Genomic DNA, 25,400 nt, shown 5'->3' with positions numbered 1-25,400 from the left:
TTTTTTTATATGTTACTAAAAATCAGTTTTCAATTTCCAAATTTATCAATCTGCTATTTAAAAAATCTCGAATGTACTTTTAAGTATTTTAAATATTATTAAATGAATTTATTATTATTTCTATTCTGTGTACAAGAATTAACTATATTAAAGTAATTTAATTTAATTTTCTATGATCAAATGATGAGATTAAAGCCAATATCATATTTAGCCTAAAGAACTCTGAAATATTTCAGTATTCAAAATGCGGAGCGGCACGGCGATCTTTCAATTTCGTCCAACTGTAATACGTGGGTGGCCTCAGTCCAATTGCAAAGGGATGGTATGAATTGGAGGGCCAATGAAATTTATTCACCATAGTACCCTTTTTAATAAAATTTCACGTCGAAAAGGAAAATATGAAAGTTTTTACTTAGTACAATAAATTTTCATTTCTATAATGATTTGCTTCATATATTTTTAACGTAGTGTTGTGTGCCATTCAAAGTTAGTTAGAATTAAATTTCTAGTTCTCTAAAAGCAAGATTGAATATCAAAATCATATATATATATAAATATATAATTGTAAAAAAGATGCGTGTCTAATGATAAACCAACATTTTAATTTATAGAAACTTTTTATGTTGTACATATGTATGACATAATGTGTCTACTTTTGTATTTTTGTGCTAAAAAGTAAATATATGGCTCCTGCCACTACAACATTTTTTATTCATAAAACACGTCTAATATACTCCAATATATTCAGACGTCTATGTACAGTCTGGTGCATTGAATATTTATTGACATAAATTCTTACATTTTTGCGTGATACTCAAATAAAGAAATAGACAAAATTGTAAAAATATTTTTATTCATGATAGGTAATGCGAAATATTAATTTAGAATTCAAAATTAAATTTTCATTACCTATTAAGAGACAGTCGTAATATCTATCATATGTGTAAATATCTTGACCGTGTAGTCCTGGAATAGAATAGGCCACCCCTTCCTTTCCCGTGGGTGTCGTAAGAGGTGATTAAGGGAGGGCAAAGGATGGGCAACAGCGTCCAACTCAGAACATCTCTGAAGCTTAACTGCGTTTGCCAATCCGCCTGCCAAGCATGACAACCAATAGCAAAACAATGGACAATTAAAAGCTAATATGATGATAATATGATATATATTACGATAAGACAGGAACTCACGCCGTATGATCGCTTTAATTTTAACTGAAATATAAGTATTATCCTTTAGCAGTTTGCAGAACAATTGAAATAACATTTGAAACAAAACGGACGAGTTTGAACTATGCGTATACTTAAAACAAATATAATCTATAATGGAGTTACAATTCAGAGCTTCTGGGCTTTTAGTTCGATAGTACTTGTGGTTATTTCGGGTTCCGATATAACTTTTGTTCGAATTGTTTTCTAGTTTTCGAATGGAGGTCAGAATAGTTTTGTTAGGACTGGCCATCTTGAACAGTTTACGTGAAGAAAAGGTTTCTTGTTTGAGAAGCGGGTAGGCTGGTTTAGTGGAAATTATGTGTATCTGTTATTTCTTGTCAGAAGAATTATATAAAGAGTTCTCTGTAGAAAATTTGTATCTTGACAAATAGTTAATTTTAACTTGAATTTTGATAGGTACAAATATCACTATTACTAAAACTCGTTTTTAAAATGTCCCTATGATTAGGTACTTTTAAGTTTTTTAATTACTTCCTCAGGTAATTTTATATCAAAAATTTTCAATTTCATCTGGTCCTACATTATTGTCCTTGATATTCCTTTAAAATTAATGATTATATGTATAAAAAAATCAATGGTTATTTTATCTGAATACATAAATTTATACTTATGCGAAGAAGCTATAAAATTAGTACGACCCATCAAATTCTGTTCAGTGCTATCGTAAAACGTTATGAGACGAAAGCGTTGGATAGGAAATCGCTGGTCTGTGCGTATATGGTACTAATATTAGGGTAAGATAACCTTTTGAAGTGCCCATAATGTGAGAATTTGCCTTCAAAAGTTTGTTTTTAAATTGTGGTCAGGTCATTGTCTGACCCGCTGCAAACGTAATAGTTTTATGTTTATAGTTTACAAATAACATAAAAGTACAAAATCGAAAGGAAATTGCGATGAGCGTCTTACAAAAGAATGAGGTTCAGGATAACTTTGTTTTTTTTAAATAAAAGCTTCTTTAGGCACGTTGGGCACTTTTTGGGACGAGGAAAAAGCACTGAATTCGCATGACCATCCGATTATTTAAAATTATTTTGAACAGTATGTAATTATTACAGCCGCTGATTTTGAATCTATTTTAGTAATTGTTTTATCAATTGATATGGTTTACTTGAGTGTGGGTCCCATATTAATTTTGTGAGTATAAAAGCTGTCGTTTTCTTTGCCGAGTAAAAAATTGTTGCGAAGTAAGTTTTAATTATTAATTAGTTAATATCGTTATCTACATAAAAATATAGTTAAATTGAAAATTTTGTAGAAAAATTGACTGCATAGGAAGTTGTGTCCATGGTGATATTAATATGTATGGACGCTGATCTTTGTCTATCAGATGAGCTATCAGTATGCCACTTCCAGAAAATAAACGTTTTAAAAATAACTGCCTTTTTGGTAAAGTTAAATAAATTGATGAATCACAAAATACTTGGTTCTAAATAAAAATTTAAATTTCAAAGTATTTGGATCAATATGATGATCATTGATGCAAATACAGTTCTGCTATTTTGCCATTACAATATAACAAATAAATAAATTCATGTTTAAAATGTGACGTTGTATATATTACCTATCCAATTCGTTTTGTATGTCTAAGTATTTATTCATATAAAAAGGCCACATTTCATGAAGTCACAACTGAACAATTTATGTTTATTATCTATTGTGTGATAGGTCGCCAGCAGTAAATTTTGTTTAGCGCCCCTTTGTCATTGTCGAGGTAAAGCATTTGTATGAGTGTTTGAGACAGGATAGGTTTAATATTCATGTCGACCGATGAAAATGCCCTATATTCAAATTATGTAGGTGCCATTTTAATATAAAAAATATAAAATCTACATTTATATAAGTAACCTTATAAAGATTTATTTATTTATTTATTTAACTCTATATTGTACCATAAATAAAAATATTTAAACAATTGAATAATTTAAGTGAAATACAGTAACATAAATACAGATTGAAATATACACATAAAGGTACAAAACGCGGTCTTATTTGTATTTAATTTCTTTTTTATACTCAATAGAAAACTCTTCGTCTATTTGTGTTTTTTTTTGTTTAAAATACAGGAGGCAAATGAGCATACGGCTCATCTGATGGTAACGGACTACCGCCGTCCATAATCACCCTCAACATCAGAGGTATTGCAGGTGTGCTGCCGGCCTTTTAAAAAGGAATATGCTCTTTTCTTGAAAGTAATGATGTCGTATCGGTTCGGAAATACTGCTGCTGGAAGTTGATTTCAAAGAGTGGAAATTATGCGTATGCGAAAATAACATATATTTTTGCGATCTGCAAATTTTGAAGATAGTTTCACAATTGGCAAGTATATCGTGTGTACATACAAAGTATAGTTGTAGACAATTAGAGATTGTTGTTTTTTAAATGATTTAAAAAATTATAACAAACATTTAACGAAGAAAAGATGTTTTCTATACAAAAGAAACTCCTGTGAAAATTCATGTTTTCAAAAAAAATATTTCGGCTGTATGTTGTGTAGTTCCGTCTTTTATATGTATATTAACCTATAGATATAGAGTTTATACCGTGCATAAGGGTACAGAGTGTAATATAATAGAGTGCTGAAGGTCCGTTTTCACCGTTTTGGAATGGGATTATTAATATTCTCACGTATACATTCATAATAGTTAAATTTGAATAGAAGGTATTCATAGCGTTAATGAGTTTAAATGTCAATTATTCGCAGTAATTATCGAAAACGGTTGATACGAGCTTCAGGTAGTTACATTATTTTAGATTGGAATAAATTTGATTTGGAGATACACACGTTTAGTATATAATATATAATATATTTTAAATAACAGCGGCATTCCGGAACAGATATGATATCGAAATCTTCAAGAAAAGAGCATATTCCTTCTTAAGAGGCCGGCCACATCTGCAGTTTCTCTGATGTTGCGAGTGCCTATGGGCGGCGATAATCACTTGCTATTAGTTGAGCTGTGTACTCGTTTGCTCGTTATGTTATAAGAAAATTGGTCTAATTACAACTGTATTTATTTGATAGAGTGGTACGTCTATGTAACACATTAAATTTTGAACTATATTTTCCTCCGTGACAATCTATGTACCAAATGATGGAGTGTATTGCGTGACCACAGTGTACCTACGACACGTAAATAATTACATATCTTCACCGGTGACGTAACACGTAATGGAAGTTTATTTATTTCTCGCCTTCGTTTTTCAAAACACAAATAAGCGGCTTAGTACTCAACTCGCATGAGCCATGAAAGAAAATAATTATGCGGCCGCAGTCGCTAAAGGACTACGCAAACGAGTGACTTTCCGTGGAAAAAAATTCTCCATTGTTTACCAATTCGATGGTATATTTTGTATGTCTTTTGAACCTTTTGACAATTCTTCAAGGTTTTATCCTTATATTTTTTTTTAATATGGAATAAAATAGAAAGCCGTGTGTCTGTGCTCGCAAAGAAAAAATGGAGAGACAATTCACAAGGGAGTATACTTTATCGAACGCAAAAAGAATTATTAAAATTGGTTCAGAATTACGAAGATATAGCATAACGCACACACATAAAAGTACGGATAAGTTGAGATTATCCTGTTAATGGAAGTCGTTTAAAAATTGATACAAAACAAATGAAGTTGCGGCATCTTTATAGGTATATAAATCGCTGTGCACGCGATCAACGCCAAGCGACAGAATTTATAAATGGGCGTTTTTTTTATGTAAATTAGAATGGCAAATAATCTGACGGCCCACTTGATGAAAAGATGCAATCGCCGCCTACAGATACGAATATTGTGAGCCTCATGGTACTTAAACTACTTATACATTGCCATTTTTAAGCGGTTTCCAAAAGAAGGAAATTATAAATGTGTCTAAATATATTTTTCAACTCAGGTATGTTAATTCTGATTAAATTATTTTGGATATTATTTTTCTGTAATCGATATGAATTACACCCATATATACCCCATATTATTCTGTAATGATTGAAGTTAACGTTTCTTTGTGAATCAAAAAAATTGTTGTGAAGCTAAGTCTACCTACCACACAAATGAGGGGGGAAAGGGATTGTTAGCAATGGAGTTGGACAGCCCTATTGCTAGCAATATGCCCTATTAAGTCGACCTCCACGTGGTTCTCCCTGGAAACCAACGTGACTAATTTGTTGTTGAATTCATCATGATGGGCTAACTGACCTGCTTCATCCTCACCTGTCATCCTTCATTGGTGCCCCGCCGGTGTATACCGACAGCGCGGGTGGGGTTACTATTCCATTATCACTCATTAAAAATCACACACATTGGATTTGAAAAGTACGAAATATCAAATTGTTTATCACTGTGTTTGATTGAATAGATAGATACTCTATATTGTTTCCTCAAAACGATTACGGTAGTAACTTATATAAATAAATGCAATAATATAAATGGATATGTACGCGCGGGAACCAATATTAGGTTCCTAATGAACGTACTGCGGTCTGGTTTAGAATATCAAATATGTATTAAAAGATACGAGGGCTGACCTTTAGCTGTAACGTAGTAAGCTGCATCCATCAGTAGGTACTTTTGTATCTTTGCTAGTGGCAATCCTTGCGTCCAGGGCCTTGCAGCGTTTCTTCTCGTTCAAAGATCGTCTCCGTCCTCAGATTAGCAGATGCGGACTGTATCAGCGGTGTATCACGGTTTATCCAGCGTGGATAGATGGTAGAAAGAGGAAAGACGATCAGATACAATGTAGCGGCTTCTCACGCGTGGTCAAGAAGGGCGGTTTTCATCCAGCATGGGCGGATATCAGCGGGAATACGACACAACCGTCCGATGATGTTACCTCATAGGCAGTTATGGTAACACTGGTACATGCAGCGAAACAATAATGAGAGCGGAGCGTATATAATATAAGAGTAGGGTAGATTAATTATAAATTGACGGCGTCAAAAGTATATACTTTCTATTAAATATATATACATATATCTTATATTATATACTTAAATACATGTGTAAATATATATCCACCTACATATACACATAAAACATACAATTATAATATTGTTAGGTATGTAAAGAAATAAGTATTCTACCTTAATTTGAAATCCTTTTTTGTGGGGCAACATATGCAAGCACTGCATGATATATTTCTAATATTATTATGTCTAATATTATTTTTAAAACTTATGTTTATCTTTTAACGATGCATGTATGTATAACGGAAATTTTATAAATTTATTGTCGGAAAATACAAACATAGTAAGTTCATAAAATTTACTTTATACATATACGAGTATATAGATATTATGTACATATTATAATTGCGTATTTTCGATACTAAGGAATCTGTCCGCATCATGATAGTGAATTTATATTCTTTTAGGTTAAATATGACTTCTCTGAATTAAATCTAGGTATAGATAGGTTAGTTAACTGGTAGTTTTTATTAAATAGATCTTTCTTCTTTTCAGAGTACGACTCATAAGCGGAGATACTCCACGCCAGAACAACCACTGTGGTTATAAAAGGTAAGATAAAAAATTATTGTCACTTCACTCAATTGTATTTAATATTGTATTAAATACGATTGAGTAAGGTCCATTAAACTAAATGTTGCATTAAAATATAACATTTAATGTTGGACTATTTATAATACATGATTTTGTTCGCGTGACGGGAATATATGGATAAAAAGAAAAGTACCCTATGCCCGTCTCAATTTATATATGTTAACATTTCATGACGATTGGTTGAGGATTAAGTGATTAAGGTGCCATGGCAAGAGAATGCAAACAATTCACTTACATATTTATAATGTATAGTACGGATTAATAATTCTTAAAAAATATTTTTAAGTAACTGAGTCAAAACATCAGAAGACGAAGTTATAAAATTACGTTTTGGTGAAGATGTTTGAATAATTATTACTCTGTCACGCTTAAACAGATGAGAGATTGGAGTGAAATTTTGGTACATTGCACACTATCATGAAATAAATATATAGAATACTATTTACTCACGCGGTTAACGCGGCGGATTACAACTATTGTACAATATTAGTAAAGATAAAGAATAGTACGGATCATTATAAGGAAGGGTAAGGAATAGAAACAGGTAATAAAATAAAAATCCACCCATTCGACTCTAATATCAACACCAATTTAATTTCTTTGTCTATTTTCTGTTCGTTATAGTATACTAAAGTTATAGTAACAGTACAATATTTATATATTTCAGAGAATGTAAACCATGGACGGAAAGTATTCAAATACAATGTAAATATCCCAGTTTCGGTGTAGCTTGATGGGTCTCCTGAATATTCATGTAAAATTTATCTAAATGAATAATTAGATATAACTTTATTTTATGTCTGCTAAATGACGTTATAACTTTTAGAGTTTCTAAGAAATTGTCACAAAATTTTACAAAGATGTAGAATATTAAAAAAATGATATATCAGTTCGAATATTTTTGAGTGTAGAATATTTTTTTTTATTTTTTTTATTTAGAGGCTTTTATCCTATAAGAATGTGTCAGCTTCATCATACCCTAATTTTATAAAATACCTCACATACTTAAAACATTGATACATAAATAAATAATACATAATATCTATTTTCTATTTTCATAAAGGGAATTATTGATACAAAAATATAGTAATTAAAGATTTTGCCATTCCAGAATGTGGTTCTGCGAGTATATTTGAAAATAAACCAATCTCCTGTCTATTGAGATTATATTTCTGTATCAATACATATTGGTATCTGTATATTAGAAATGTGAAAAATATGTATATATTTTTCACATTTCTTATATACAGATACCAATAATACTACGTCACCACACAATAATACGTCATTAAAAAGGTAATTAAAAATGCAATATATATTGACAAATATTATTTTTGTATTCTCAAAATAATATATCAGTTTTAAGGATGTGAAAAAGTAAATTCGATCTTTAACAAATTGTTATGTTACTAATATAAGAGTAAACTATATCGATTAATAATTTAAGATTTTTTAATACCGACGTTAATTTCAAGCGTCATACAATTAATATTGAATCAACACGGCAGTAAACCCAAATGATTGTATTGAAAATCTCCTTTCTATATCTTAAAAAGTATAATATACTTGTGGGCATATATAACATTTTGTTTTTTATAAAGATGAAATTGTCGAACAATTACAGATTAAGGGTAGTGCCTAGAACGAGCAACGATTATTATCGATTGCCAATAATAGATAGACGTTTTAAAGCGTACATACTTTAACTTACCGAAGTGTGGCAAAACCGTCGCAATTATCTATGAATTTTCAAAAACAATTTTGCTAAGCTAAGGTTTGTTTAATCGCTGTGTAATGTTTTTAATCGCTGTTAATAATGGTTTTTTTCTTTTGTCTCGCTCTTTAATAATGTTATTGTATTTCAGTGCACCTTTTTTTATTTATCCTTAATTATTAGAAATATGAAAATGAACACTTAATTTGTTTATAATATTTTCTAGGAAAATTACGAGAGATATAGTTTAAAATTAAATGAAAATGGATTTATTTATAAATACAATTATATAATTGGATAGGCAAAACGGAGCAATTAGAACAAAGATATTTTTACTTACTTAAGCTATTAGCTTTCTTTTAAAACTTTAAAGATGTTTGCGTAATTAGATTTGGAATACCATATTCTTCAGGATTATTACATTCTTAATTACGTTTTTATTCATAATTTTATTAGGCCCTTTTTCTTAGTTGTTATAAGTTAAGAATGGAGAGATTATTTGTCATTACTGTCACAATAGAAGGCAGTGTTTTTTGCGGGTTAAAGTCTAGTTATGTTAGACTGTTATTATTAAATAAATATAATTAGGTTCTGGTCATCTGAATGAATTGATTATAAAAACATTATTTATTGTTTATATGTGTTGAAAGTGCAGTTGAGTATGTATTAGCATGAAATATACGGAGGTACATAGAGGAATTTCAAATTTGTATTAGTTATAAATGTGTGTTGGTTTAATGCGCCCCTAACAATAGTTTTTATAAAAATAATAAAAAAAAAAAACTATATCGGCTTCATTTTATAATGTTTATTGAATAAATAATTTAAGTTAATTTTCCTAAAACATTTTTACGGCTTTGAAATCATTATAATACGTAATTATTTCTTCGAACTGTTTATTTTTACTTAAACATTATGTTTTTATTAGAATGATTATATTTGAATAAACACGAAAGACTTAAATACCCGTTATCGTTTCAAACATTTTGATTATTTACAAATGAAATAACAGTAGGCGTTGTGAAGTCATGTACATGTTTCTTAGAACAAAATGGAATATGAATGAGACATTTCGCATTAAATAAACCGTTTATTTCTATTCTCATTCCTTTATTTTTGTTGTTGATATAACCTTTTGAAAATTTGCTGTACATTAATATATTGGCGATGGTTATTGCTATATATCAGGTGGTTTTATTGTTTGCTATTCCTAGTTATGTACGAAAATTTAAGTGTTAATAAAAAATTGTTTGCGAAATTACTATTATTTCCATTAAAATTAGTATGTAATACTTATTGATATCTATATCTTGGCTTTTACGACATTCTTCGTTCTATTTCGATATTTTGGTCAGTAGCATTTTGCATATTGGTAAAAGTATAAAACTGATTTTTATTATTATATATAAAAAATAAAACTCAATAAATATTCTACGTTAAAAGTATAAACGATTTATTCGATCTGAAATTTGCAATTCAAAACAAGCCACCAAACAAAATCAAGTGCCAAAAATTCCAAAAGATATAATGTGTTGGATTTAAAATTGTATAAATGTTAAATCGAATACATTTACGATACAATAATGTTGCGTACTTTACACGTAAACGTTCGTATTTTGAAACAAAGGTATTCCCGAATTCCTGGGAGCCGATTAATGTTTATATTTAATTTTTAATGCACTCTTAGCATATTTAACCTCGGGACTTTGTAGCATGTTTTATTCATGTTAACTGGAGCAACCAGTAATGTTCGTCTTAATCTGGCGGATTCTACGCGAAAAATCGCTGCCATGAAAGAATCTCCATTTGAATGAAGTGTTTTCTTCCATTATGTAGCTCGTATCTGGCTGTTATTACCGGCCTCACAATACGGCTGGGTCTGAAAAGCGGGAGGTTCACTTGTTGCGTCGTGATTCACAGGATTTCGAATGCCATATATTGATGAGTCGTTTAAATAAGGGATGACTAGATTTTTCATAATTTATGTTGTTAAAACTAAAATGTATTTTTTACGTAATATAGACTGGCAATAAGCCATTAATGACAAGAGGGTTTGACACTCAAGTTTGTCTGCCTACGTCGTAACGAATCAGATAGAATTAAATTACTACAATATTGAATTATGGGCACATAAATAAAACAAAATAAACCAAGAATAAAATAAACATCTATATAGAGTTTATTATATGTAGTAGATAATATACTGAAGTATTGTGAAAAAATATCCATTATTTCCCACCTAAGTATTCTTAGTTTGTTTTTTATTAACTAACCTATGCCTAGATTTTTTATTTGTTAAGAGTAACCAATCTTTATAATGTAAATGTATGTTCAATTATATGTTGGTATTTTAGGATAGAATAAATGCCCACATTTTAAACATAACAATAATTTAACACAGATAAAATAGGTATGTATATAATAAATAGAAAAAAAAAACGTATAAATTCTAATTTAGGTATTGTCTTTCTTTAATTCCAATTAAATATCTAAACTGTATTTAGACAATAGAGTATTTTTTAAATTTTCATTTATTTTGATAATTATGGGAACTAGAAATGAATGTCGATTATTTGGTGTGTAAAATTATACGAGAAATATGAATTATAATTTATTCAAAAAGAAAAACTAAATAAGAGTTTCTTAATAGAAATATTCGTATATTATAATATCTAAAATTGTCGTGTATTCTTAAAGTAATAGTTACATTTATATACTATATTATCTTTATAATAGATATTTTTTTTTTAAATATTATAGGATTAATAAAGAAGACATGCTTTTGAGTTCTTTTAACTTTTTTTATTTATTTTAAAAAGCCGATTACGGCTGTATTATTCTATAAGTGCTATAATAATTAATATTAAAAGATTTTGATATTCTGTTTATTCTCATACAAAATTAATATACGACCAATATTAAATTTGTCAATATTGAAGTAGCCCTTTTTTGTGGAATTAAATTTCAAATTATATTGAAACTAGTAGTGCCATACATTAACCTCAGTATGCATTTTCATAATTCGAATGGTATGTATGTAAGTGCTCAATATAATTGCTTAGTATAATTGCTTGTACAGTTGCTTCAATAAATCTGCATAAGTAAGTTCCATAACTAATTACTATATTTGTGTGTACCGTCATTACAGTTGAATAATCACCCTCTGTAATTATGGGTCATGCAATATTCAAATGATTGAACATTGTTGGAGACTTTAACATGAAAGTGAATATTTTAAAACTTACATTAACTGCAAACATAATTTGTTTTTCATAATTTATTTTACATACTTATTTTCTACGCTATATGCTGTAACAGATTTATAAGTATAATATAAAGTTAACGTTTTGTGTCAAAGTTTATATTCAAAACAAACACAAATAAAAATGTATTAGTCATAATAATGATTGATTATGAATAAGTAACTAGTTGTGAACTTACTACCGGTTCTTTTTTTCTATTTTAGTAAAATATATCATCATTACATCAAGCGTTAACTGTCCATTGCTGAAAATAGGCCTCCTTCTATAGGTCGGTTTTGCCAATAGTTGCCATGCTTGGCTGGCAAGTTGGCAACTGCAGTTAGCGTTAGGCTTTGGTGATGTTTTAAGAGAGACACTGTTGTTCATCCTCCGACCACTAAGAACCCTTAGTCGTCTTTTACGACACCTACACAAAAGAAAAGAACTACGTTGGGACCATACGGCAATGAAATACTATATATTCTAAGGAAATATAATTTTTAAGTAAATACTTGTTTTTAATATTGTTTGTGTCCTATGTTTATTCAACGAGGAAAAAAATATAGGGCGTTGTTTTTTTTTATTTATATTTAATGTTATATTTATGATACTTCAATGAAAAAAAAAAGAGAATGGATAAATTGGCTTAGTTTTATTCAGTTATAGCTTCATAATGATATATCTTTGCCTTCACTTGTCTTGATCTACGGTGACAGATGTGACAACTGACAAGTGTCAACGTCAGAAATCAGAATTTTATTATCTGTTACATTTTATGTTACATTTTAGTACAATGTTATAAAAGTAGCTGTATTTTATGGCTCCGCTTGCGTGTGTGACTGACATACATGAAGTATCCTCTATACTAAGTTAGGATAAAACCTCCTCGTGTAAATTCCATACAAATCCGTTCAGTATTTTTTGCGTGATGTTCGAACGATTACATGGATTTTTCTGAACTGTGCAATCAATGTGCTCCCAGTCCATAATGGTACAAGATTGTGCAAACTAGATTATGTAGGTAAATGTCGCATTAATTCTAGTGGATTTGTTTGGGTTAATTAAGACTAAAAATTCACTAGCGGTTTTATTTTCACTGATTACTGGAGTGCTTTAACAAAAAGAAACTTAACTAAATAATTCATCACTTTGTTAAGTTCCGTACATTATAATTAAAATCATTAGTAAATGAATTTAATTCAATAAAATAACATTTAATTAAATTAAATTCATGTTTTATTTTATAAAAGTAATAATAATAAATAAGTGAATTGGGATAATTGTTTCATGCAGCTTAGAATGTCAAACAATATATATTTATATTCAAAAACTGATTCCAATATTGTTTCAATATAAACTTATCTTGTGTTAATCTGTTAACCACATTGTTCAATAGTTCATTCAGTCCTTTATGTTGGATTCTATTCCATTTAAAAGCAAATATAATTTGCGGTAAATGTTAGTTATAGTGGAGGGAAAACATTTCAATATTGTTATATAATTGCCAAGTCAGAATTATCCATCTACACAATTTGGAGTTAAGCTGTCTCTTTGAAAGCGTTCATGAGTATGAAATTATACTAACAAGAGTTTAGTTGGGTTCTGATGAACATTCAAAGCGATAAGCAGTTTGTTAATGTGAGTTAGGGTAATTAAACGTCAAGATGGGCGACTGGTAAGCTCTTCCTGTCTTTATCTGAATTATAGATTCCAAGAGGAGGATTATAATAGGATTAAGATATTGGAAGAGAATTAACTTTATTGTTCATTTCGTATTAAAAAATATGATTAAAAATAAAAAAAAAAATTAAATATTCCTAAAAAACAGCGCCTTCATTCTTAACAAAATTAATATCTTGCTATTTTTATTTTACAATAAATAAAGGTATCAAAAATACAAAACGCTGTGTAGAGACAATAGATTCAAATTATTTGAATTTAGAACGCGGAGTTGTGCCTTACATTTTTTCCGCCACCGGTATTCTGACAAATTTAAAATTCATTGCATCGAATCTTGAATTCAAATTTTTCGGTTGTTAACACATCAAGTTACCGCAGAGGAATAAGAAATTTTTAAAATTAGAACCTATTATTATAATATCATTCACGAGTAGAGCGGTTGTAACTTTTAATGCAGAATTTTTTATTATTGTGTAAAATGCTAAAGATTAAATTACCTTTTTTAGTTTCTGAAAGTATCCATTTGTTAGACTCTGAAGCTGTCATAAGGCCCACGGTGTTCGCTCACTCCTATAGCCCTGTCTGTTTACCCAGAGGGATCTTAGAATGTTCACCTGACATTGTTTCCACACATGTTGGCGGTTGGTTTACAATTGTATTGTTACTATTGTGTGTTTACCTTTATTACCCTTACAGTCTAACATTACTAGTATATTTGGTTATCTACAAAAAACACAAAGTTGCTAAATTAGAGAAGAATCTTTTAATTATACTTGTACTGGAAAATTTTTGGGATCGACTTATTTTTGTTAAACAGTTTTTAAGCGAAAGGAGGAGGTTTTCAATTCGTTCGTATTTTTAATAAGCTTTTATATAACTTATAATGTTTTGCTACAATTGAAGCCAGTTTTTTTTTATGTGGAACATAATCATGCAATTTTGCGATCTATAGGGTAGATTTTCGTATTATTTAAAAAAAATAAATTATCACCATTGAAATATTTTTTTCTAGCTGAAATTTCAATCGAAGAATTTCATTATTCATTCACAAACATTATGTTTTTTATAAGTGCGCGACTAATTTTGTAAAGTTCATATCTTTAACAAATCTAATTGTTCACTGACATGATGATAATCTCGCTATAACGGACTCTAAATACAAATAATTATGCTGAGTAAAGTGTAGGCAAGTCCAAGGTTACATTTCACCTAAGCAGTGGAAATCAACAATCGCCATGTAACGGAATTAAATGTAATTATATAAAAAAAAAACGCTTCCTTCCAGATAAGGTTAATATGTTCTTCACGAACTTAAAAAAATACTACATCTTTTTTTATTACAAATTTGAAATAATTTTCAACCGACTTTAAAAGAGGGAGAGGTTCGGTTTTCTCAATTCGGTTTTATTTTTATGTTTGTAACTTAATAACTCCGTTAGATATAATCTGATTTGGAAATTTCTTATTTAATCTGTGAGAATGTATTTTGAAATTGGTCTTATAAACATTTTACTAAAATCGTTTTAGTAGTTTAGTTTTTAAATGAAAATAATTGGGTTTGCTACAATTGAAGTTGGTTTTGTGAAAAAGAAATTATATATATATATATATATATATATATATATATATATATATATATATATATATATATATATATATATATATTTACTTGCATTTTATATATAATTATACTTCAACACAGTTCAGACAATTGAAATTTTTTTAGCAAAACAAAAGTTTCTTAATCTAAAGTTTAATATTCTTCACGAAGATAAAAAGAAATATGTCTAATTACATTACCTACCTAAAAATGTAAACGTAAAAATTTATGTACATATTTTGATGTGAAATATAATCAAAGTTACAAGACTCACGAAACAATGCGGACTTTAAGCTGGCAATGGTAGCAATTGTAAAAGTTTTCTATGAAAATGTAGCGAAGCAAAATTTATTCCGTGACTCAGCAATCCCAGTGAGAAACTTTACGTCTACTGAGCATATTGTACAATATGTAGAAGTATCTTCGTTATGGATCTTTTATATCAGCGTATGTAACTACATAATAAATACATTTGTATACCAATAATTTTAATTTTTCTTAAATAACTCTTAATGATTTTAATTTGAGCAACACGTGCATATGCTGTCATAAATAGAATAAATATTATATTAGTATTCCATTTATACAGTTATTAAGTATAATATAATGGGACAGATAAACTATAATAAGATAACAGATTCTTCACATTCAAAAAAATGTGGAACTTGAGAATGGAAAGAGGGATATATTACCTTCAAATAAAAATATAGTTACAGAAGACTAAACAATAACTAAAAATTAATAAAGAATAAATAAAATACCTACATTTGCATAAAAGTCATCTTCAAGAACGTTCTTATGTAGAAATATATGCATTGTCTATAATAAAGCAAAAATAAACTTTTTGCAATGTTCCTGTATAATTATTTAAAAAAGTGTTCCGTTACCGAACTAAAATGTTAATTTGAAATAAAATACTTATTAACTTGTCGTAGAAAATAGTAATAAAGTATTTAAAATTTATGCAAGCAAAATACAAAGTAGGTGCAAAACCTCAAGCGATTATTTGCATATTGTTCTATAACTAACGTTTTAGTTGCTTATCATAACATTTTTTAAATAATAATTTAAGAATACTGAAAATTGCGTATTTATTTTAAATTAGCCAAATCAGTTTAGTTTTGAAATCATTAATTTTGTGTATGGTATTTTTAAAATAAATAAAATTCCAAGATGCTCTTTGATTTTTATTCAAACGTACATAAGAGCATTTTTGAATCATTAATAAAATGAAGCGTATGTCTGATGTGATCGCATAAAATGATTGTTTATTAATTTAAGAAGCTTTTTAACTTAAGATTCTTGATGTATCTTAAAAATTGAGATTATATTCAAATGTCTTTATATATTATAAATTTCCAAAGAAAAATAGATTTTTTTAATACAAAATAATAGTCGTGATCCTATAATAATATATGATAATAAAAATTTTTTGGCAAAATGTCTAATGTTATAAACAAATACCTTTGATTTTTTCTTTAAATAGTATAAAACAAAATTACTATTTACCATCTGTCTGTTTGTCTGTTTATATGTTATAAACTATACAAAGATAATTCCCTAAAACTAATTATATTAATGTACTAATAAGAATTGTAAGGTCATCAGACTTGACCAACAATAAAACTTTCACTGTCGTATTTTTACATTTCTTAGAGTTTTCTTACGAAAGGTCTGATATACAATTTATATCTGTGCGAAGCCGGTACACATCTCTAGTTACATACATTTAATACATTCATAAAGCATTTGTTACTAAAAATAGAACAGCAGCAACGCATATTTTATACCTCTTCCATTATTTTCTGTTTATGATAAAACGCAGTTTATTCCAACACTAAAAACAAGCTTTTCGAACTTTATAGGGGTAATCTCCATTGTGTTTATGCCTTTATTACAGTATGTCCCGTTGACAAATAATTTCCATTTTATTCTTTACTAGCTATAGCCTTCGAATTTGTCCGCTCGAATTGGAATAAAAAGTTCCTATATTGTTTTGTTAGGATTTGGGTCACATGTGTACGTAATGTCAATTCATATTTGTTATTAAAAGAATATGGATGTATGAAGAATTCTTTAGCACTTATCATCATCATATCAGCCTTTAACTGTCCACTGCTGAACATAAGCCTCTCCTTTGGGAGGTTTTGCCAGTAGTTGCCACGCTTGGCAGGCAGATTAGCAACCGTAGTTAGGCTTTAGAGATGTTTTAAGAGGGACGCTGCTGCCTATCCCTCGCGCTCCCTTAGTCGCCTCTTACGATATTCACGGGAAAGAGAGGGGTGGTTTATTCTACCCTGGGACCACACGGCCATTTATGATTAGCACTTATTATGTCATGTAAATAAGGGATTATAGAAATACGGTAATTTAAATGTAAATAAGGTAATTTACTAAATTCTTATTTACTCTTTTCTCTACACAGCTTAACAAATTAAATAAACTAGTCTTTTATGACTATTATATGTGTACACATATATTCTCATAGCCAAATAATGCAAGAAGATGGTTCTAGTATCAAATTTTATGATATTTTAACCTAATTAAAAAAAGGTGGAAAGGTGGTGAAAAAAAGGTTCTAAATCAGTCGAATATTTTTTATATTTGTTATCGCACAATTTCGTCATTTATAAACTGTTTTTTAATCGAAAGAATATATTTTTAGATTGTAGGACCACTACACAATTTAAAAAAAAATCAGGTCAATTTGTTTCAAAATAACTAGTTAATGGTTATGACTACCTATGCTTAATTCAGTATTGCTATAATAAAAAAAAAAAAAACACGTATTTTTTTTGTGAACCAAATTCTATTTATAAATTTTTTAAAGTTTCACATTTTCATCTGATTGTGGTGGAATAGATGCTGTCTCTGTACGGATTTTACGAGGATTTACTAAAAGAAGATATCAAGTAAATACAAACAATGAAGATATATAAAGGTAATATTGTTAGATCTAGAGAAATGGAGCAGAACTTTCTAGATAAAGTCTGCGCGCGGTCAGTTGTCGCACGGCATTTATGAGAAATGCCACGTCTGGAATATAGCGCAGCCCAATTTATCTCGTTGCAAGCGGTAAGGAGTTAGTGGGTCCCATCGGCTTTAATTTTATGGTGCTATAAATTTTTCTCAACTTAAAGCTCGCTTGAAGTATTCGGGTTCAACATTTGAATGAACGATTTAAGAGAGTTCATACCGAAATAGGGCAACGTCTATATTATTTATTACAGTAGTGGTGTTGTGTTTGAAGTAATGAAATTGTCATAATATAAGCGATGTAAGATAAGAATTCTTAAAAATGAGATATTATAATATATAATAGATCCCTCTATTTCCTCTTTCAAGAAAAGGTTGAAATCACATTTTCTTTCCCTTGAGTAATATTTTTTTTTGTATTTTTCTAATTGAACTGTCAGATCTTAAAATCATTAAACTAAATTTTTAATGTAAGTAGTACATTCATTTATTTTAACATTTATTGTATATTTTAATATTTTATTTAATTGTATATTTGACTGGAAGAGATCTCTGTCAGAGATAAGTCCACCCTTCTCACAACATTTATAAATACATTATTTTATATGTAACATACAAGTGCAATAAAGAATATATATATATATATATATATATATATATATATATATATATATATATATATATATATATATATATATATATATATATATATATATATATATATATATATATATATATTATTTTAACTTTAATCATGGTTTAATATGGGAGAGGCTTATTCTCAGTAATGGACAGTAAAAAGCTGAAATGGACAAATCTATAGTCTTTATCAACAATTTTACTAGATTAGTAAACAAAGAATAGTTGTCGAATGTATACCTAAATATATACAGATATTTGCAGTAAATTTTAAGTATGCAGTTTGTAAACAGTTTGGTTTTATTAATAAAGCATTATGGTTACATGATAATACAAGTATTGGGTATAAATTGTCATTTAGTTTAGTTTTACCTAAATTCTGTTTTGGTCTAGTAATATACTATTACGTAAGAAACAATGGATGTATTTATACTACATTATAATCCAGTACCACATACTAGGCTGAGATCAAATCCAAATGCAAACTATCTTTATTTAAATAGACATGTTTCATTATCATCATTTTCCTACTCTTATCCCAATTATTATTTGGGGTCGTCGTAATATAACTTTCACTTCCATTCTTCTCTATTCACAGTCGAATAGACATGTTTACAAGTACCTTTAAATATTTTTTTTTTTTAAATCTACTGCAGGGTTTCGAAAGTTGTTATTTGTTGAAAAGAGACCACAAGAAATTCAACAGTTACTCTTTTAAATCTCTCTTAACATTATGTGTATTTATGACATCAATCGGACCGAGAACTTATATTAGAAGTTATTGCTGGTAGCTTGATCAGTCATCTTTTTTTAGTATTTTTTTATGCAACTTAGAATGGCAAATAAGCTGACGGCACACCTTATGGAGAGCAGTAACCATTGCCTATAGACACGAACAGTACCATGGACATAAGTATACTGTGTCGACCGTGATATCCTTTATGCGTTTCACTATATACATACATTCTGTTAGATGCTTTTTTCATGCGCGGATTTTCTCTTAATGAATATATTGTTCGTTGTGAAATAGTTTTTAACTTAGAGGAACTTTATAACCGCTATAGATGTACCTAATAGAAAGAGAATAACTTGCAGATATGGGATTATTCTAGGTATATTGTTGCTGACTGTCATCTAATCGTGAAAAAGCACTCTATTGGCCCCCATTTCGTTGAACTTATAAATTAATTCAATAACCAGGGCCGTACCTACTCCTCTCCCGGATTAATTTAATTTGTTAACTGTATTTTCTTCACCGGCGAATAAGTCGAAAATTTAAATTAACAGACAAAGTACATGGATGGATGCCACTCAATCCAATTCACGATTTTTATGCTGCATAAATTTGAGTAAAACTACAAAGTTGTTTTTATTTACAAACTTCCTCATTTATAACATTCCTCATTTACAACATTCTGTTTGAAGTCTGTGCCAATTGATACGTTATGTTATTGTTGATAGATTTGTAAAATTTGACAACTGCTTATAGTTGTTTAAGGGTGTACAACTGCTTGTAGTTGTGTATTTCATCAGAATTGTGTTTCCTTATTAATTTAAGCTGTATCATATTTTATTGTTCTCATTCTCTTTGAGCTTGGCACCGACTTCAATCAGATATTGTCCTTTAAATTGAAAGTCTTATTTATAATTAGTTTATTTTCGCTTTTTGATTTTTGTTTTATCTTTTTTTAATGTCAGTTTATTTTTTTAAAAGTTTGTTTATCTTTTCCTTTTTAGTGTGAATAATACGCAAATAATGAGTACAAAACTACGTCATATAATACAATCAAACTGTTATGTATTATATCATAACAGAGCTGTAAATTATTTTCCAAAAACTTTAGTGTGAATTATATATAATTTTTTAACTTTTATTTTTTATTTTTAGTAATAGTACTACTTGTATCTAACAGCTATTAACTCTCGCTAATTGGAGAACCTACTCGAAAATAGGATATCATCAACTCAAAATGCACGTGTTCTGTTAACAGATACAGAGTCCTATGGCTTCCATCATCATCCCAGTAGCTTGAAATTATGATTTCCAGAAGCAATCACCCAAACTAGAAAGAGTCTAAGAAATTGTCTATATGTCCTTATATTGCCCAAGGAATTATACAGAATAAACCTTCCATCAACATGAGATGATGATAATCAGAGGTATATATTTGAATAAGTTGGAAAAATATAAGAAAGTCCATATAGCCTATAAACATTGAGAGTCGCCCTCGATATATCGATATCCTTAGGATCCTATCATCAGATCAATGCGACTATCTTAAGAGTATAATCTTTCGAATAAAAAAAAGGATTTTCAAAATCAGCCCACAATTGATGGCAGAATCTGTAGATATACATATAAAAAAATATACAGCGGAACATAGAACCTCCTTCTTTTTTTTAGTCGAATAAAAAGTACAGCCAAGTTCGACAGGCTCCTATAAAATAATGACCAGGAAAGTTCGGAAAACCATAGCGCAATACACGTCAATTTAATATAGGTACATTGTGGCAGTGATATATTGGTACGTGTTCACCAAACTATTGCCGTTCTGGGAGCTTATGATGTAATAAGCAATAAATTTCATACGTACGAGTATAGTATCTAAATTCAATATCCGATAACAATTTGTAGGTACTAAGTTTCGTAGGGGTGTGAATGAACCAGTCCAGTTGTCTCTAACTACGAGTACGTAATGGTACATGTAAAATAATACTTAATTTACATCTCTATGTCTGTCTGTAATCATTGAAGCGTAAATTATTTGCCAGTATATATAGTCTTAGTTGTATCACATAATTTTCTCTTACTATACATATTGCTTAGGCTTTGTTTATTAAGGATATAGAAGTAAAAAGTCGGTCAAGTGTTATTATATTTTTTGTTCAACTTAGAATGGCAAACATGCTGATGGTTCATCTGATGAAAAGTAGTAACCGTCGCTTATAGACATGAACGGTAGCATGGACGTAACAGAGTATTCTGTGTCGTTCGTGATATCTTTCATTCGTTGCCATTCTTTAGGTCTAACGTGTTATGCTTCTGTACCCTGTAATTTCATTGCCATGTTCCGTATTCCATGCAATATCAACTGCTTCGCGGCTAAAACACGAATGGAACGGACGTACCCAAGCAGACGAGACTTGTACAGTTTCCCTTTGGTATATTATCATTATTATATCAGTCTTTATATTGAACATATGATATTGGAAATTACAGTTAGGATAAAGAACTTTTAAGATATATATGAGAAAGGAAGGTGTGGTCCCTTTCTATGCCGGGACCATATGGCTATAATGAGCTATAGTTGTAGTTATAAAACATGATCCCGCGACTGTAATGGATTTTTAAAAATTGTATTAGTTGTAATTTATGGACACGAACTATGGACATTATTAAATGCCTTGTAATGCCAATAGGACCATTCAAATTTGTCGCTTTATCTTTATTAATGTAGTTATTGGTTAACTCAGTAAGTGAGTAATTACATACAACGATTAACAATCGTAGTCATATAGGTTCCAAAAAGTCGGAAATGCAACGTAATATACTTACGATTCTCGACAGTATTGCAGACTGAATAACATTTTATTACGTAATGTTTACTTTGAGCAGAATGAATATAATTATTGTATTGCCATTCTTTAGGATATATTTTTATTTGTACATTTGCAACATTGAATTGTTTTTATTTGAAATTTCGCGATTGTTATTAATCCTATTAATAAAACGTTTAAACGGCTCAACGGGTTTAATGAAATTTGTTTATTGGTACGTCAGCCACGGAATATAGCCAGTTATATATTTTTAACCGTGACCTTTAAATCTCTTCAAAACTAATTTGAACTCTCGTTTCGTATGTTTGTGTATTAGCTTCAAAAAGATGAAACTTTGAAAACAAACTGACGGCTTATCTGATGGAAAGTGGTAATCGTCAATTTAAACCGTCAAATATTCACGTAATAATATTTTTTATTACGCGTCTTTTTTTTATTATTAATTTTTACAACGATTTATTGAACTGTCAAAAAGTAGAGGGAATGTTAGTAATAGGGTCTAATAGTCCCATCGTGTCATCCTCGCGGTTTCTTTGAAAACCATCGTGGATAATTACTATTGAATTCATCACAATGGGCTAACTGACCTTCTTTTATCTTCATTTATCATATTTCGTTGGTGATTCGCCAGCATATATTGAAAGCGTAATCGGTGTTACCGTTCCATTTTAACCCACAAAAAAGCTGTTAAGATCCCAGAGTTAACAAACAAATCCATGTTCACATTTAAAACATTAGTTTTTTATAGATCAAAGTATAGTATAGTTACCATGTACATAAATGACGTGTCATTTTCCAGAACATCAAAATATGTGACTGTAATGCGAGAATAATGTAGGGGTCGAGGACTCGAGAGGCCCACTGTACTTGAAGTGGCTAGCTAGGTGTGAAACTTTTAAATGAGCTAGGTTTCCAAGTAGTTTTCTAGCGTAATAGCTTTTGTATTATATATGAGTCTGTAAATGATACATACTGTTGTAAATATAAAAAAAAAATTATTACATTTTTAAAAAAAAAGAAGGCTCGATTGTGTCTTATTTTTTAGGTGTCTGTTACAAGATTAATTCTGAATCTATTCTGATGATTCTGAATTTTTCCTTTAAACCTGTATTGCTTCCATATTAATTTTGTATCAATTAAAGCTGTCGTTTGTCGTCCAGGGTAACAATTCTGTTATTTTCGCGAATGAAATCTATCCGTATGCCATTTTCTTTCTTGATACTGTTTATTGTCTCCTCTGTGAGATTACAATAGTAAACTTATCACAAGAAAATATTACACTAAAAAAAAAACAATGCGTGTCTTTATCGCTAAGAGCGATCTCTTCCAGGCAACCTTTGGATGGAGAAGAGTAATTGTAAACAGTCTAAATGTTAATAATATTAATAGTTTAATATGTCTATGAATTGTCCACTGATTATTACGTGTGTTTTAAAATATTTAATATTTTAAAACACACAAAATAATTTAAATAAATTAATTTTGATATAGTCTACCTAATATAAATGGAAAGCTGCTGATTAATGTCCAACAAAAATTACTATATTAGGAAATATGAAACTTTGTTTTACATATCGTAAATCGTTATACGCATACTGAATCGTATGGAAGAGCTAATAAGTTACAGTTGGTTACAATAGTAAATTAATGGTAGTAAATTTTTGAATAGGTAGTTATTACAATTGAATCTTTTCATGTTTTTAGTAGCATGGAAAGAATTATGGATATATGGAAGGAAAATAGGTAATAGGTGAATATAAGTAATATGGCAGTGAAATTACAGGGTAAGGAGGGTTAATGCTTTAATTCTCAGGAATATCTAACTATAAAGAGAGCTTTTACGTGGGCTCAGTGGGGATTGGATTGCGGTTAGGTATAATGTTAAAGGTTTAAACGGTATTTATTATTTACTAGTCATATTCCGCGGCTTCGTCAGTGTGAATCATTATATAAAATACTTAATGTTGAATCTACTTTAGTATGTTATGGTGCTTTATAAAAATAGATTATATCCTAACTTATTAGGATATAACGTATTTGTGTACTAAATTCAATTTATTACAGTAGTTTTTTGCGTGAGTGTAACAAACGTCTATCCATGGATGGTATCCTTACAAAGTTTCGTAGTTTTTTTTTTTATACAACTTAGAATGGCAAACAAGCTGACGGCCCACCTGATGGAAAGTGGTAACCGTCGCCTATAGACAGATAGTTTGATTCATCCGTGTCGTATAGGCTATGCTATATGTTTATGCTGTATGTTTATTATTATTCTGATGCCACTTAGAATGGCAAACAAGCTGACGAAATAACTTATGAAAAGTAGTAATTATGTAAGTCAATTTATGAACAAATTGAACATGACAAAATACACTGTAATACCAATTGCAGTCCTTCATCTCGTTTTATCTCATATAGCTTAAAACATTTATATCCTCTTTCCGACCGATGATCTCGTTATCTTGTCACAGATATTTTTGCTTATATAGATTGGGGATTTACATGCAGTAAATTTAACAATGTCGATAATTGCATTGCATTTAATTTGTTTTCGTATTACACGAAATATGAATTACAATTAATATGTTTCTCATATTACTTTCGCGATATATTAAGCCTTTTATTTTATCACTATACTAACGATTCGGCTTGGCTTCGCACGGATAGATAGAACTTTTGAAATCATATATAGCTTATGCCTATTCTTTGCTGATAATATAGATTTCTATACGTGAAAGAATTTTTAAAATTAGTTGAGTAGTTTTTATGTTTATCTGTTACCTATTATTAAATAAATAAACATTTGATTGTTTAATCAAACTTTGCTCTAAAATATTTATTATTTTTGGTAATAATTTACTTTCTTACTTCTTAAATTTAAACGGTTTGGAATATAATAACTTAAATTTTATAATTTTGGGGCACATGAGAGAAAACCTTTTGGATTAAAAAAATACCAAAATTAATTCATAGTTGGCGTATCCAGAATTCTGTATATCTGCATATAAAATGTATATGCATACTAGTATATAGACAAAGTGATAACTTCGTTATTTTTAAATTTCATGTAAAATGGTTCTCAAGAATAAAAATAGTGTAAGGGTACTTTCGCAAAATTGTGTCCTCTAATGAGAAATAACGAGTTGCGTTCTAAGAATACTTAATACTTACCCGTTCAGTGAATGTAACAGCACTCTAATTAAAACTTGAGCTTTG

General features: G+C 29.4%; 1 protein-coding gene across 1 annotated transcript in view; it reads left to right on the top strand.

The window, feature by feature from the left end:
• The window catches only part of LOC113517505 (leucine-rich repeat-containing protein let-4), a 124,677-nt gene that overhangs the window by 47,708 nt on the left and 51,569 nt on the right, over nucleotides 1-25,400 (top strand). The window contains exon 2 of the mRNA XM_031912326.2: nucleotides 6,677-6,733. The gene's annotated coding sequence lies outside the window, so the exon portion shown is untranslated. The remainder of the gene's footprint in view (nucleotides 1-6,676; nucleotides 6,734-25,400) is intronic.

This window comes from Galleria mellonella, unplaced genomic scaffold, assembly GCF_026898425.1.
Source record: "Galleria mellonella isolate WM207_F2 unplaced genomic scaffold, CSIRO_AGI_GalMel_v1 utg78, whole genome shotgun sequence".
Classification (NCBI taxonomy): Eukaryota; Metazoa; Arthropoda; class Insecta; order Lepidoptera; family Pyralidae; genus Galleria; species Galleria mellonella.
This window is presented reverse-complemented; position numbering and strand designations above follow the sequence as displayed.